The sequence below is a fragment of the Ziziphus jujuba genome, chromosome 9 (genome assembly GCF_031755915.1).
Source record: "Ziziphus jujuba cultivar Dongzao chromosome 9, ASM3175591v1".
In the NCBI taxonomy this organism is placed as follows: Eukaryota; Viridiplantae; Streptophyta; class Magnoliopsida; order Rosales; family Rhamnaceae; genus Ziziphus; species Ziziphus jujuba.
In genome coordinates this window covers 341802-356830 of record NC_083387.1, presented here as the reverse complement: position 1 = coordinate 356830, position 15029 = coordinate 341802, and positions in this window count along the sequence as shown.

The following is a 15029-nucleotide window of genomic DNA, read 5'->3' as shown; positions in this document are numbered from 1 at the left end:
CTAAGTTATGTATGCAAAAGTATAGGCAAAATTATGCACAAAAGAGTAGGAATGATATGCTTGAAATGCCTATGGTGCTGGATTCATAATTTCCAGCAACATAGTTCCACTTGTTGGGGTGAGAAGGTTATGACCAAGAGCAAGCTAGCTTGAAGTGTTAGCAACAAGCAAGCTTTTGGTGATGCTCTTGGGAATGGTTGTGTGTGAGTTGTGTTTTTAGGTTTTGGTTATGGTGTTTTCTGGTTTTTAGGGTTCCTAGAGTGTTCTAAGGTGTTGAAGAAGAGATACGAAGAAGGGGACCACGTTGCTTTTGAAAAATGAGGCTTTGATCTTTAGCCATATCATTCATTTTGCAATATAAGCTTGAAATTACAACTAGTTCACACATGCCAAGCATGTGAGCTTACAAAATGAGTAAAGTATTTGAAATTTAAAAAGTAAAATGGACAACACCTAACTTTTCATACACAAAAGAGTCAAAAACCAGCTGCAACATGTCTATTCCAAATATAGTAAAAAGTGGCATATGGTTTGAACTAAGTTCCCATTGTTTAACTAGTTTGGGTAAACAACCAAACTAGCTTCACCTACTTAGTTCCCCTTTGTATCTGCCTATGAAACTTGGTTTGAAGTATCCTTGGTCATCAATAAATATTGTTCCAAGAGCTAGGAAAGTTCTGGAACCGGATCATGGGCCAAACAGCTCCAAAACTGGCCCATACTCTGCATACTGGGCCCATCAGATACAGCAAACTGTTTGGAATAGAAAATGGACTTTCCCATGTCATTTGGACCTGAAATTTGAACAATAGTCTTCTATATATGTCTGTAGACATGCCTCAAAATTTCAGCCTAAAACTCCATTTGCAACCTTAGATATAAGATAAATAGTAGAACTATGTTGCTGGAAATTATGAATCCAGCACCATAGGCATTTCAAGCATAACATTCCTACTCTTTTGTGCATAATTTTGCCTATACTTTTGCATACATAACTTAGGCACAAAACATTATCAAAATATACCTTGCATAAATTAAAACATACAAAAAAATATAAACTCATAAAAGGAAATGATTTGATACCAAGGTGTGCATGCTAGCCGGTGACATGCACCATCAAGTGGCAAAATTGCCACACTTCAACACTCCTCCTTGGCAATTTTGTATGAGACATTGAGAAGTCCTCTCAATATCTCAAATCTCTTCTTTCCCAATGGCTTGGTGAAGATATCCGCCAAGTTCTCCTCGGAAGTCACATACTCCAACTTCACTTCACCACTAATAGCATTCTTTCCCTTCGGTTTTGTTACCAAGCTCCAAGTGTCATTCTTGTTTATCACATCAATTTCATCTTGCATGGCTTGTCTCCATTCTTTTCTTGCCATAGCCTCATGGACATTGATTGGATCACTCAATGCCACATTACACCTTTCATAAATCTCATTAAGAGGTCTTGTGCCTCTCACACCATCACCAATCTCCAAGTCAGCCCCTATGGAGATTTCTAGCTCATTCTCATCATATTCATTATCATGGGCAGCACCTTCATCATTTCCTTGTTCCTCATCATTATCATGAGCTTCAAGTCGATTGTCTTCATCCATACTAGCCAACTCCTCCTTACTACAAACCCATTTAGCTTCCTCATCAACTTTCACATCTCTACTTATCACAAGTTTCTTGGTTTCCAAGTTATACACTCTATATCCCTTGGTCACATCACTATAGCCAACCAAGACACCAACTTGTGACCTTTCATCAAGCTTTCCTCTCTTCTCTTGTGGTACTAGGATGTAACAAATGCTTCCAAATACCCTTAGATGATCAAGAGAAGGCTTATATCCAAACCAAAGCTCAAATGGGGTTTTACTCCTCAAAGACTTGGAGTAAAGCCTATTTTGGATGTAGATGGATGTATTAACTCCTTCGGCCCAAAACTTCTTTGGCAAGCCACTTTCAAACAACAAACATCTAGCCATCTCCATGATGGTACGGTTCTTCCTTTCACATACACCATTTTGTTGTGGTGTGTATGGTGTAGTGAATTGATGAACTATACCATGATCCTTACAAAGTTGTTTGAAAGCCTCACTTGTGTATTCCCCACCATTGTCGGTCCTTAACACCTTTATAGTGCAACCGGATTGATTTTGCACTAACTTCATAAATTCTACAAATTTCTCCAAAGCTTGTGATTTTCTTTCAAGGAAATACACCCAACACATTCTTGAGTAATCATAAATGAAAGTTATGAAATACTTGCTGCCATTTAAGGATGGAACACTCATAGGACCACAAATATTCGAATGTATAAGTCCTAACTTCACCTTTGATCTCCAAGAACAAGATTGAAATGCTAGCCTATTATGCTTTCCTTTTTGACACACTTCACACACATGTTCTTGCTTCTCCACCAATGGCATGTCTCTAACAAGTTCATGTGTGCCTACCAATGACTTAAAGCTAGCATGGCCTAGTCTTTTATGCCAAAGTTGAGAGGTGTTCTCAACTTTGGTGTTCAATGCAACCGATGCACCATTTTCATCCATATTCAACCTAAAATTCTTGTTCTTCATTCCAACACACATTAATTCATTTCCATGTGGATCAACTATAGTGCATGTCATGTTTGAGAAGTGTAATGCATATTTGTTCTCAAGCATTTGACCTACACTAAGTAAGTTCTCACATAAAGAAGGTACATAGAGAACATCATGGATAGTTTTGATACCTTTGGTGGTGTGTATCACCACATCTCCTTTGCCTTTCACTTCCATCAAGGCTCCATTCCAATTTTGACTTTGTTGTGGCTGCTCCTATCCAAGTTTGTGAACCACTCATGCTTGTGAGACATATGGTGTGTTGCTCCACTATCAATGATGCATCCTTCATCATTCTTGATGCTACTAAAACAAGTAGCAACAAACAACTCTTCGGATTCACTATCACTTGTATTATCTTTAGCAACATTTGCTTGTTGCTTATCTCCCTTGTTTGCCTTGCATACTCTCTCCACATGACCCTTTTGTTGGCATTTATGGCAAAATGCATCCGGCCTCCACCAACACCTTCTTGGATGATGACCTTTCTTCTTGCAATGGTGACAAGGTTCATAGGACTTCCTCTCGGGTTTGCTAGTTTCACCTTTCTCCTTTATGACCTTAAGCTTGTTCTTCTTTTGATTTTGTGTCTTTTGATGTTGTTTAGACACAAATGCAGCCTCCATTGATTCTTCATGTCTAATCCTCCTCCTTTGCTCCGTAGCTTGCAAGGCATTCACCAACTCGGTCAAGGAAATTTCATTTAGGTTCCTTGACTCCTCCAATGAAGATATCTTAGCTTCAAACCTCTCGGGCAAGGAGACCAACACCTTCTCCACAATCCTTTGGTCACTTAATCTTTCACCTAGCACCCTAATTTGATTCACCACATTAAGAAGCCTTGTGGTGAACTCCTTAACCGTTTCTTTGTCTTTCATCTTGATAGTCTCAAACTCCCTCCTTAGGTTAAGGATTTGCATTTGCCTTGTCCTTGCACTCCCTTGGAACTCATCTTAAAGTTTGTCCCAAGCTTCTTTGGCACTCTCACATGCCATTATCCTTGAGAAAAAGGTATCACTAATACAAGAATGAATGGCGGTGAGAGCCTTGAAACCTTTAGCCAATTCCTCATCATGGTGCTTGATTTGGTTGACCGTTGCCCCTTGTCTCAAAGGCTCGGGTTCTTGGGGATTTATGGTGACCTCCCAAAGACCATAAGCCTTCAAGTAGGCTTGCATCTTGATACTCCAAATGTTGTAGTTCTCCCCATTGAAGGTAGGAGGAGAAGGAGTTGAAAAACTTGAAGAAGCCATGTGAATGTTGCTTTCTAGTATGAAGGAATATGAAAATATATTTGTGATTTCAAGTATCTCTTCACTCTCAAGGAACGAACCAGCCCAAAAACCTCACAAATCTCACAAAAATATGCCTTACTCTGATACCACTTTGTTGGGGTGAGAAGGTTATGACCAAGAGCAAGCTAGCTTGAAGTGTTAGCAACAAGCAAGCTTTTGGTGATGCTCTTGGGAATGGTTGTGTGTGAGTTGTGTTTTTAGGTTTTGGTTATGGTGTTTTCTGGTTTTTAAGGTTCCTAGAGTGTTCTAAGGTGTTGAAGAAGAGATAAGAAGAAGGGGACCACATTGCTTTTGAAAAATGAGGCTTTGATCTTTAGCCATATCATTCATTTTGCAATATAAGCTTGAAATTACAACTAGTTCACACATGCCAAGCATGTGAGCTTACAAAATGAGTAAAGTATTTGAAATTTAAAAAGTAAAATGGTCAACACCTAACTTTTCATACACAAAAGAGTCAAAAACCAGCTGCAACATGTCTATTCCAAATATAGTAAAAAGTGGCACATGGTTTGAACTAAGTTCCCATTGTTTAACTAGTTTGGGTAAACAACCAAACTAGCTTCACCTACTTAGTTCCCCTTTGTATCTGCCTATGAAACTTGGTTTGAAGTATCCTTGGTCATCAATAAATATTGTTCCAAGAGCTAGGAAAGTTCTGGAACCGGATCATGGGCCAAACAGCTCCAAAACTGGCCCATACTCTGCATACTGGGCCCATCAGATACAGCAACCTGTTTGGAATAGAAAATGGACTTTCCCATGTCATTTGGACCTGAAATTTGAGCAATCGTCGTCTATATATGTCTGTAGACATCCCTCAAAATTTCAGCCCAAAACTCCATTTGCAACCTGAGATATAAGATAAATAGTAGAACTATGTTGCTGGAAATTATGAATCCAGCACCATAGGCATTCAAGCATAACATTCCTACTCTTTTGTGCATAATTTTGCCTATACTTTTGCATACATAACTTAGGCACAAAACATTATCAAAATATACCTTGCATAAATTAAAACATACAAAAAAAATATAAACTCATAAAAGGAAATGATTTGATACCAAGGTGTGCATGCTAGCCGGTGACATGCACCATCAAGTGGCAAAATTGCCACACTTCAACACCACTATTTATCTTATATCTCAGGTTGCAAATGGAGTTTTTGGCTGAAATTTTGAGGGATGTCTACAGACATATATAGAAGACTATGGTTCAAATTTCAGGTCCAAATGACATGGGAAAGTCCATTTTCTATTCCAAACAGATTGCTGTATCTGATGGGCCCAGTATGCAGAGTATGGGTCAGCTTTGGAGCTGTTTGGCCCATGATCCGGTTCCAGAACTTTCCTAGCTCTTGGAACAATATTTATTGATGACCAAGGATGCTTCAAACCAAGTTTCATAGGCAGATACAAAGGGGAACTAAGTAGGTGAAGCTAGTTTGGTTGTTTACCCAAACTAGTTAAACAATAGGAACTTAGTTCAAACCATGTGCCACTTTTTACTATATTTGGAATAGACATGTTGCAGCTGGTTTTTGACTCTTTTGTGTATGAAAAGTTAGGTGTTGATCATTTTACTTTTTAAATTTCAAATACTTTACTCATTTTGTAAGCTCACATGCTTGGCATGTGTGAACTAGTTGTAATTTCAAGCTTATATTGCAAAATGAATGAAATGGCTACATATCTAAGCCTTATTTTCAAAAGCCAACGTGTTCCTCTTCTTCTTATCTCTTCTTCAAAACCTTAGAACACTTTAGGAACCCTAAAAACCAGAAAACACCATAACCAAAACCTAAAAACACAACTCACACACAACCATTCCCAAGAGCATCACCAAAAGCTTGCTTGTTGCTAACACTTCAAGCTAGCTTGCTTTTGGTCATAACCTTCTCACCCCAACAAAGTGGTATCAGAGCAAGGCACATTTTTGTGAGATTTATGAGGTTTTTGGGCTGGTTCGTTCCTTGAGAGTGAAGAGATACTTGAAAGCACAAATATATTTTCATATTCCTTCATACTAGAAAGCAACATTCACATGGCTTCTTCAAGTTTTTCAACTCCTTCTACTCCTATCTTCAATGGGGAGAACTACAACATTTGGAGTATCAAGATGCAAGCCTACTTGAAGGCTTATGGTCTTTGGGAGGTCACCATAAATCCCCAAGAACCCAAGCCTTTGAGACAAGGGGCAACGGTCAACCAAATCAAGCACCATAAGGAGGAATTGGCTAAAGGTTTCAAGGCTCTCACCGCCATTCATTCTTGTATTAGTGATACCATTTTCACAAGGATAATGGCATGTGAGAGTGCTAAAGAAGCTTGGGACAAACTTCAAGATGAGTTCCAAGGGAGTGCAAGGACAAGGCAAATGCAAATCCTTAACCTAAGGAGGGAGTTTGAGACCATCAAGATGAAAGTCAAAGAAACGGTTAAGGAGTTCACCACAAGGCTAAGATATCTTCATTGGAGAAGTCAAGGAACCTAAATGAAATTTCCTTGACCGAGTTGGTGAATGCCTTGCAAGCTACGGAGCAAAGGAGGAGGATTAGACATGAAGAATCAATGGAGGCTGCATTTGTGTCTAAACAACATCAAAAGACACAAAATTAAAAGAAGAACAAGCTTAAGGTCATAAAGGAGAAAGGTGAAACTAGCAAACCCGAGAGGAAGTCCTATGAACCTTGTCACCATTGCAAGAAGAAAGGTCATCATCCAAGAGGGTGTTGGTGGAGGCCGGATGCATTTTGCCATAAATGCCAACAAAAGGGTCATGTGGAGAGAGTATGCAAGGCAAACAAGAAAGATAAGCAACAAGCAAATGTTGCTAAAGATAATGCAAGTGATAGTGAATCCGAAGAGTTGTTTGTTGCTACTTGTTTTAGTAGCATCAAGAATGATGAAGGATGGATCATTGATAGTGGAGCAACACACCATATGTCTCACAAGCATGAGTGGTTCACAAACTTGGATAGGAGCAGCCACAACAAAGTCAAAATTGGAAATGGAGCCTTGATGGAAGTGAAAGGCAAAGGAGATGTGGTGATACACACCACCAAAGGTATCAAACCTATCCATTATGTTCTCTATGTACCTTCTTTATGTGAGAACTTACTTAGTGTAGGTCAAATGCTTGAGAACAAATATGCATTACACTTCTCAAACATGACATGCACTATAGTTGATCCACATGAAAATAAATTAATGTGTGTTGGAATGAAGAACAAGAATTTTAGGTTGAATATGGATGAAAATGGTGCATCGGTTGCATTGAACACCAAAGTTGAGAACACCTCTCAACTTTGGCATAAAAGACTAGGCCATGCTAGCTTTAAGTCATTGGTAGGCACACATGAACTTGTTAGAGACATGCCATTGGTGGAGAAGCAAGAACATGTGTGTGAAGTGTGTCAAAAAGGAAAGCATACTAGGCTAGCATTTCAATCTTGTTCTTGGAGATCAAAGGAGAAGCTAGGACTTATACATTCGGATATTTGTGGTCCTATGAGTGTTCCATCCTTAAATGGCAACAAGAATTTCATAACTTTCATTGATGATTACTCAAGAATGTGTTGGGTGTATTTCCTTGAAAGAAAATCACAAGCTTTGGAGAAGTTTGTAGAATTTATGAAGTTAGTGCAAAATCAATCCGGTTGCACTATAAAGGTGTTAAGGACCGACAATGGTGGGGAATACACAAGTGAGGCTTTCAAACAACTTTGTAAGGATCATGGTATAGTTCATCAATTCACTACACCATACACACCACAACAAAATGGTGTATGTGAAAGGAAAAACCGTACCATCATGGAGATGGCTAGATGTTTGTTGTTTGAAAGTGGCTTGCCAAAGAAGTTTTGGGCCGAAGGAGTTAATACATCCATCTACATCCAAAATAGGCTTTACTCGAAGTCTTTGAGGAGTAAAACCCCATTTGAGCTTTGGTTTGGATATAAGCCTTCTCTTGATCATCTAAGGGTATTTGGAAGCATTTGTTACATCCTAGTACCACAAGAGAAGAGAGGAAAGCTTGATGAAAGGTCACAAGTTGGTGTTTTGGTTGGCTATAGTGATGTGACCAAGGGATATAGAGTGTATAACTTGGAAACCAAGAAACTTATGATAAGTAGAGATGTGAAAGTTGATGAGGAACCTAAATGGGTTTGTAGTAAGGAGGAGTTGGCTAGTATGGATGAAGACAATCGGCTTGAAGCTCATGATAATGATAAGGAACAAGGAAATGATGAAGGTGCTGCCCATGATGATGAATATGATGAGAATGAGCTAGAAATCTCCATAGGGGCTGATTTGGAGATTGGTGATGGTGTGAGAGGCACAAGACCTCTTAATGAGATTTATGAAAGGTGTAATGTGGCATTGAGTGATCCAATCAATGTCCATGAGGCTATGGCAAGAAAAGAGTGGAGACAAGCCATGCAAGATGAAATCGATGTGATAAACAAGAATGACACTTGGAGCTTGGTAACAAAACCGAAGGGAAAGAATGCTATTGGGGTGAAGTGGATCTTTAAGACCAAGTACAATCCGGATGGGTCCATAAATAAGCACAAGGCAAGGCTTGTTGTCAAAGGATATGCACAACAAGCCGGTGGGGATTATGGAGAGACTTTTGCACCGGTTGCAAGGATGGAAACCATAAGACTTCTTCTTGCAATTTCGGCACAAAAGTCTTGGAAAGTATATCACCTTGATGTGAAGTCAGCCTTCTTGAATGGAATATTGAAGGAGGAGGTCTATGTTGTGCAACCCGAAGGTTTTGTGAAGAAAGGAAGTGAAGAGAAGGTATACAAGCTACACAAGGCCTTGTATGGCCTTAAACAAGCTCCTAGGGCATGGTATGCCAAGATAGATGGTTTTTTGACAAAGCATGGATTTAGGAGGAGTCCTAATGAGCCTACATTGTATATTAGGACTCATGGTTGCATGGTGTTGGTTTCTCTTTATGTTGATGTCTATCTAACCTTCAAAAAGTTGAACAAGTTCTTGGAAAAATCAAAGAAAGAACCCTTTCTTTTTGTATAAAGAACTCTTCCAATAATTCCAAACCTAATCTTTTCAAAAAAACCCATACAGTACTTTTATGTTTACGAGCCAAAGTTTTAAGACAAGAAAGTTGAAGTATATATTTTATTCAATACAAACTCTTTTTTTTTTTTTTTAGGATCCGCTAAAATAATGAGAAAGATGTCTACATATACGAGCAAATTGGTCGATAATCTTAAAATTTGATGAATCGGCCCATGTCCAGTTACTAAAAGTGTCCTAATGCGTTACAAAATTTCATTTTAGTCAATGATCAAATCATTGGGCTAATTAGAACTAATGTATCAAGCTTCTTTATAGCATTATCCATTATAACTGAATTTTCTAGCATTTGACTCGGTACCACTGAAAGATGATAGCCTAAAAAGTCGAAAGAATGGTTGGCTAATTGGTTTATTCAGATCCTTCCTTGTTGGGCCCACACATAATAATGAAATTACCATAAAAGGACAAGAAAATATTTCCATTTATTCATTAGAAGAGGTGTATCTTTTGAATCCAAAATTGATATTCCTTGATATCTAACATAATGCATGAAAGGCTTCATGAAGAACCATAAAACCATTGGAAAATCATTAGAAGACTTCTAATACATGATATTTTATTTTTCCATAGAAATAAATTCGCTCAAAAAATACCCCAGAAGATGTTAATTGTAAATGAGAAGATCGATTATGGAGAAAAAGTAAGAGGGATTTGTATTCTTAACATGAGAATTATATAGGAACAAGAAAAATCTTGAATTCCTTTAAAAAAAAAAAAAACAAAGAAATAGATTTTTTTGGAGTAATAAAACTATTCCAATTTTAATACTCGTGAAGAAAAAGACGTAAAAAATGCAAAGCAGGGGCATCTTTTGCCCAATAGCGAAGGGTTTGAATCAAGATTTCCATATAAATGGGGTAGGGTATTTGTACATCTGATACATAATTTAAATGTGGGAATTTGTCCTCTAGAAATGGAAATATTAAATGAATTGATCGTAAATTCGAATATTTTATGATTTCTTACCTCAAAGATTCTAATCGTGGGAATCATAAGGAAAATGGAATTTCCACAATGACTGCAAATCCCTCGGATATCATTTGAGAATACAAATTCTTGTTGTACCTAAAACATTTATTGTCGTTAAAATCATTACCAGAAATAATCAAATGATTTTGGTGATACATTCGAGTAATTAAACGTTTTACAATTAGTAAACTAGATTTATTGTCATAACCTACATTTTCCAGTAAACTCGATCCATTTAAACCATGATCATGAGCAAATGCATAAATATACTCCCGAAAGATAAATGGGTATAGGAGATCGTGTTGCCGTGATCTATCTAATTCGAAATATCTTTGAAATTCGATTTGAACTGCAGATAAGGGGTTTATTGGGTTATCAAATGATACATAGTACGATACAATCAAAACAAGGTATTATAGTACGAAAAAAATAGATACCTCAGAAAAAGGTAAGAACATCGGCAAACTCTCTATCCTCTATTTTTTCATCTAAGTGGTTTATATTCAGTCTAAGATAACAAGATGGTTAGAAATCCTTTATTTTTGCGATCCAATCGCTCTTTTGATTTTGAAAAGAAAAAAAAAAAAAACCTATTTATCAATATACTATCGTCTTCTATAGAATTATCTCCACCTCATAATGGAGATTACCTAATAGGTAGGACTCATAAAAAATGGATAATCCCTCATGGAAAAGCCTTTCCCGCATCAGGCACTAATATATGTTTAACATCCAATTAGCTCGGGTAATCATTTGGATAATCATTTAAAAATCAAGACCAAAAGCTCGTTACTCTTTGTTTCCCTATAATTAGGGCCATACTTGAGCTCTATCCATTTATTCACTCGACCTGACTTGAAATTGATTTTCCAATTTCTTTTTTTTTTCCACACCAAGAATTCAAACAACTTAAACAAGGTTTTGGACATATCCAGAAAGAATGAAATATTCTCATAATTCTCCATTGATACGACATGCTACTTTTTCCATTCATTCCTTGCAGGATCAGTCACGATCTTACAAACTCTACCGGTGGTATGGACGAATCCATTGCTTCATACAAATATGTTAAAGATGCTAGCTGCACTTAAAAGCCGAGTACTCTACCATTGAGTCAGCAACATGAATAAAAGAATTAGAATGTGTAGATACAATTAGAATCCCAATAAAATAAATAAAGAGGTTGAATTGCACGGCATAATCATAACATTGCATTTGAAATGGCAAAACAAATTATATCATACAAAAAAAAAATATATATATATCTTCTTGTATTACAGAAAATCCAATGAACCCATTTCTTGACTGAAATCAAATCTATGGCATAGAGAAAAATAGATCCATTTATACATGATCGAATTATAATTATTTGATACACTATTGTCAATATGAGTATTTGAGAAAAGAATACAATGGAGAACTATAAAAAAATAAAATATTATAAATTTAAATAAAAAAAATAAGGACTTGTGTTGGATTGGCACTACATAGCTAATCGACATATAGACAAATAAGGGATGTAGATGTAAGAAAAAAGTAATAAAGAAAAAAAAAAGTAGAAAAAAGCTTGAATTTAGTCAACCAATCAATATAAGTAAAAGAAAAAAGCTTAATCCCCCTTTTTATTTGTCCATAGAAATCAAACTAACCCCCATTACCATTAATGGTAATACCCAAAATCGAAAGTAGGAATCACAAATTAAAAGAGAATAGTAGAGAAAATACTATACAGAGCTCTCTACAAGTGATCTCCACCTTCTTTATTTATATATATCTTATATATTTCATTTTGATATATTTTATTAATTTTTCATTAATTGACTGTTGTTTGGTGATTAAGGGTAAGTTTCATAAAAACCCTTGCTTTCTTTGAAATATCATTAACAGTTCCTGTAGGCTGAGCGCCTTTTTCAATGAAATATAGAATAGCAGGAACATTTAAATAGGTATGATTCTTTATCAGGGTCATAAAAACCCATTTTTTGAAGATCTCTTCCTTCTCTTCTGGATCGAACATCAATTGCAATGATCCGATAAATGGCTCATTGGGATAGATGAACAATCGCCCCTAGAAACATATAAGAAGTTTTCTCCTCGTATGGCTCACAAAAATTGGAAATTATATCTATTTATACAATGATAAGATCAGATATATCCATAAAATCATCAAATCAACTAGACTATGATTTAAATACTTATTCTTTCCTCCACCACAAAAAATATTCGCATTTACAATTTGCACCCTCATAACTCAAGCTGGATAACTCTTAAATAACTCAAGGAAACCTTTTAAGCATTTTGTTTATTGAGTGGTCCCTAAACCCCCTTTTGTTTGTCTCTTTTAGAATCTCTTTGATTCTGCACTCTAATCTAATTATTGGGACAGTCGAAAATAGTATTTCCTTGTTCTAGGATCCTTTATCTTTGCCTTGAATCATTGGATTTATACATTACTTCGGGGATTTTGAATCGTTTCAAAATGGCAACAACATACCCTTTTTTTATGATTTCTTTCTATCAAAGAATCATACGATTGAGTGATTCTTATGTAATACACTTTTAATTTGAACAAAAAAGTTTGACCAATTCCAAAAAATTTGAATTTTGAATTTGAAACTTGCTTAAACTGGATCCTTTCGATTTATATATGGAAAATATATTTACAAATATATTTATGTAGTTGTCCCAATTTATTGATTAATACTAACCCTAGATTCTTGCCTCTGAGAAATGAATCAATACTTTTTACTCGAGCTCCATCATGTACGATTTACATCACGCCTCCCAAAAAAAAAAAAGAGTTCTATTAAAATAGAAGAAACGATGTCGAGTCAAGAGCACTTTCATTCATCTATAATTCCTATATAATAAAAAATGGCGGATGTAAGAATCCACAAAGGATCGTGTCCTTCAAGTTGCACGTTGCTTCTACCAATCGTTCTAAACGAAGTTTTACCATAACATTCCATTAGTTTTGAACCAGTATGTCATTGATTCAATTATGGAGTCATGAATAGTCATTGGTTCGGTCGGTACGTAGTAATCTATACTTTCTCTTTCTATATGAAAATATGAATGGCTAGGTTGATGCGAATCCGCCCGAACCCGTACAACTAACAACTCCCTGAGGTGCCGATCCGTTACGGATGAAGGTGGGACCGATCACTAGAGCCCTAGCCAAGAAGTTCAAGGAAAATCTTGCTGTCTTTATACAAGGAATAAGTCATATTCAAGAGGGGTTGGCCATATCTAAAGAACCAAGGCCTGTTTTACTCATACAAGCAATAGAAGCCAAAACGGCCCCAGGTGGCGATTTTGGTACATTTTCGGAGTCCGGGAAGCATGAAATGGTTCCAATGCTTTATGGGTTCAATACATATGCCTAAGAGGTCATGGAATCAAGTTAAAGCAGCCTCAAATGCAATCAAAAAGGGCTTTTACGGACAGTATCAACAATTTGGCCGAATTTGCTGTATTGCTTGCTGGCTTTACTGTATTTTACTGTATTAGCCTTTTCTTATTTTTCCAAGCATGGGCAACGTGTGGAACTTCATATTCAGCTTATTTGGCATCCTAAAAAGCATCTAGAAGCTGATTTGAAGCTCAAAGAGGTCAAAGATTGATCAAAGTCAACTTGATCAAAAGGTTAGCATTTTTAGTTTCCTAATTTGTTTTTACTTTTTGTTTTAGGAAACTACCATTACTTTTTGGCTTTTATTTATTTATTTTCTGGAAAAATAACTTTAGGAAGGTTTTTATTTTATTCTTTCCATTGTAAATTAATTAATTCCTAATTTAATATAAAGGAATTAATTAATCAAACTTAGATTAGGAAAGGAAGTATAGTTTCGGTCAAATAGGTTTCTTTACGTGTGGTGGCCGGTTTTCTTTATGTTCTAGGGTTTTATTTCGTTGCTTTGTAGCCTATTTAAAGGCTTATTTTTCAATAAGAATACAACTTTGATTTGATTAAGAAAATACTTGTGAGATTAATTATCTCTTTGTTCTTTGAGAACACCTAAAACACCATTAGAGAATTGGTTGTTTTAGCTTGACTTATCAATAGGTTTTCCATCCCCTATTGTGCCGTCTACATTATACCAAGGTTTTTAACCACAGGTTGGTTAGGGGTTGAGGTCGGTTCCATTAGAACTTGAACTTAATTAAGACCCGGGCTAATATGATACGGGTTTAGGAGCAGGTCGTCCTAGGTTCATATCATTTGGTATCAGAGCTTGGTTTTGTTCAGGTTTGATCTATCTTTATTTGCTTTATTTGTTTTTGTGTTATTCTGCAATTTTAGCATTAGGTTAAGGTTTCTTCTATCATCATACACGTTCTGCATCTTAAAAAAAAAAAAAAAAAAAATTCATTCCTAGTTGAATTAGGATTTCCTAGTTTTACCGTACTTTTTGTTTCCTAGGTTGTTGGTTGTCTTTCATCATTGTTCTTTTGATTTGGTTTTTGTTGCTTTTTCTTTGCTGTTTTAGTCTTAAATATTTGCATTCATATATTTAAAAAAAAAAAAAACTGCATATTTGTGTTTATTTGGAGGTCACGGATTTGGTGTTTGTTTTGGAATTGGAATTGAAATTTTTGTAATTATTCTTGCTACTGCAGTTGTTTATGTTCTGTGAGTGAAAAAAAAAAAAAAAGAAGAGGTAAAGCCGAATATAAAAATATATATATATATATATATATTTCGGTTTGTTGGAGTTTGATTTGGTTGCTGGAAATTTGTTGAAGCTGCTGTTTTTTTTTTTTTTTTTGATTATTTATTCAATATTTGAGTTGCTGGGAAATTATTTTTGCTGCTGGATATTTGGATTTTGGGTGCTTAAATCATTTGGATTAAAATTAGTTAAAGGAATTGATACAAAACTTGAATTACAAAGAACAACAACCAACAACTTTTCTATATTTTTGTTCTCTTTGATTCTTGTTCGTATTTGAATTTCTTTTTCTGGAATTTTATTCTTGAACTCATAATCTACTACCATCTGGTCCAGTTCTTCAAAATTCCAAAGTTTTCTCATTAATTTGCTTTATTT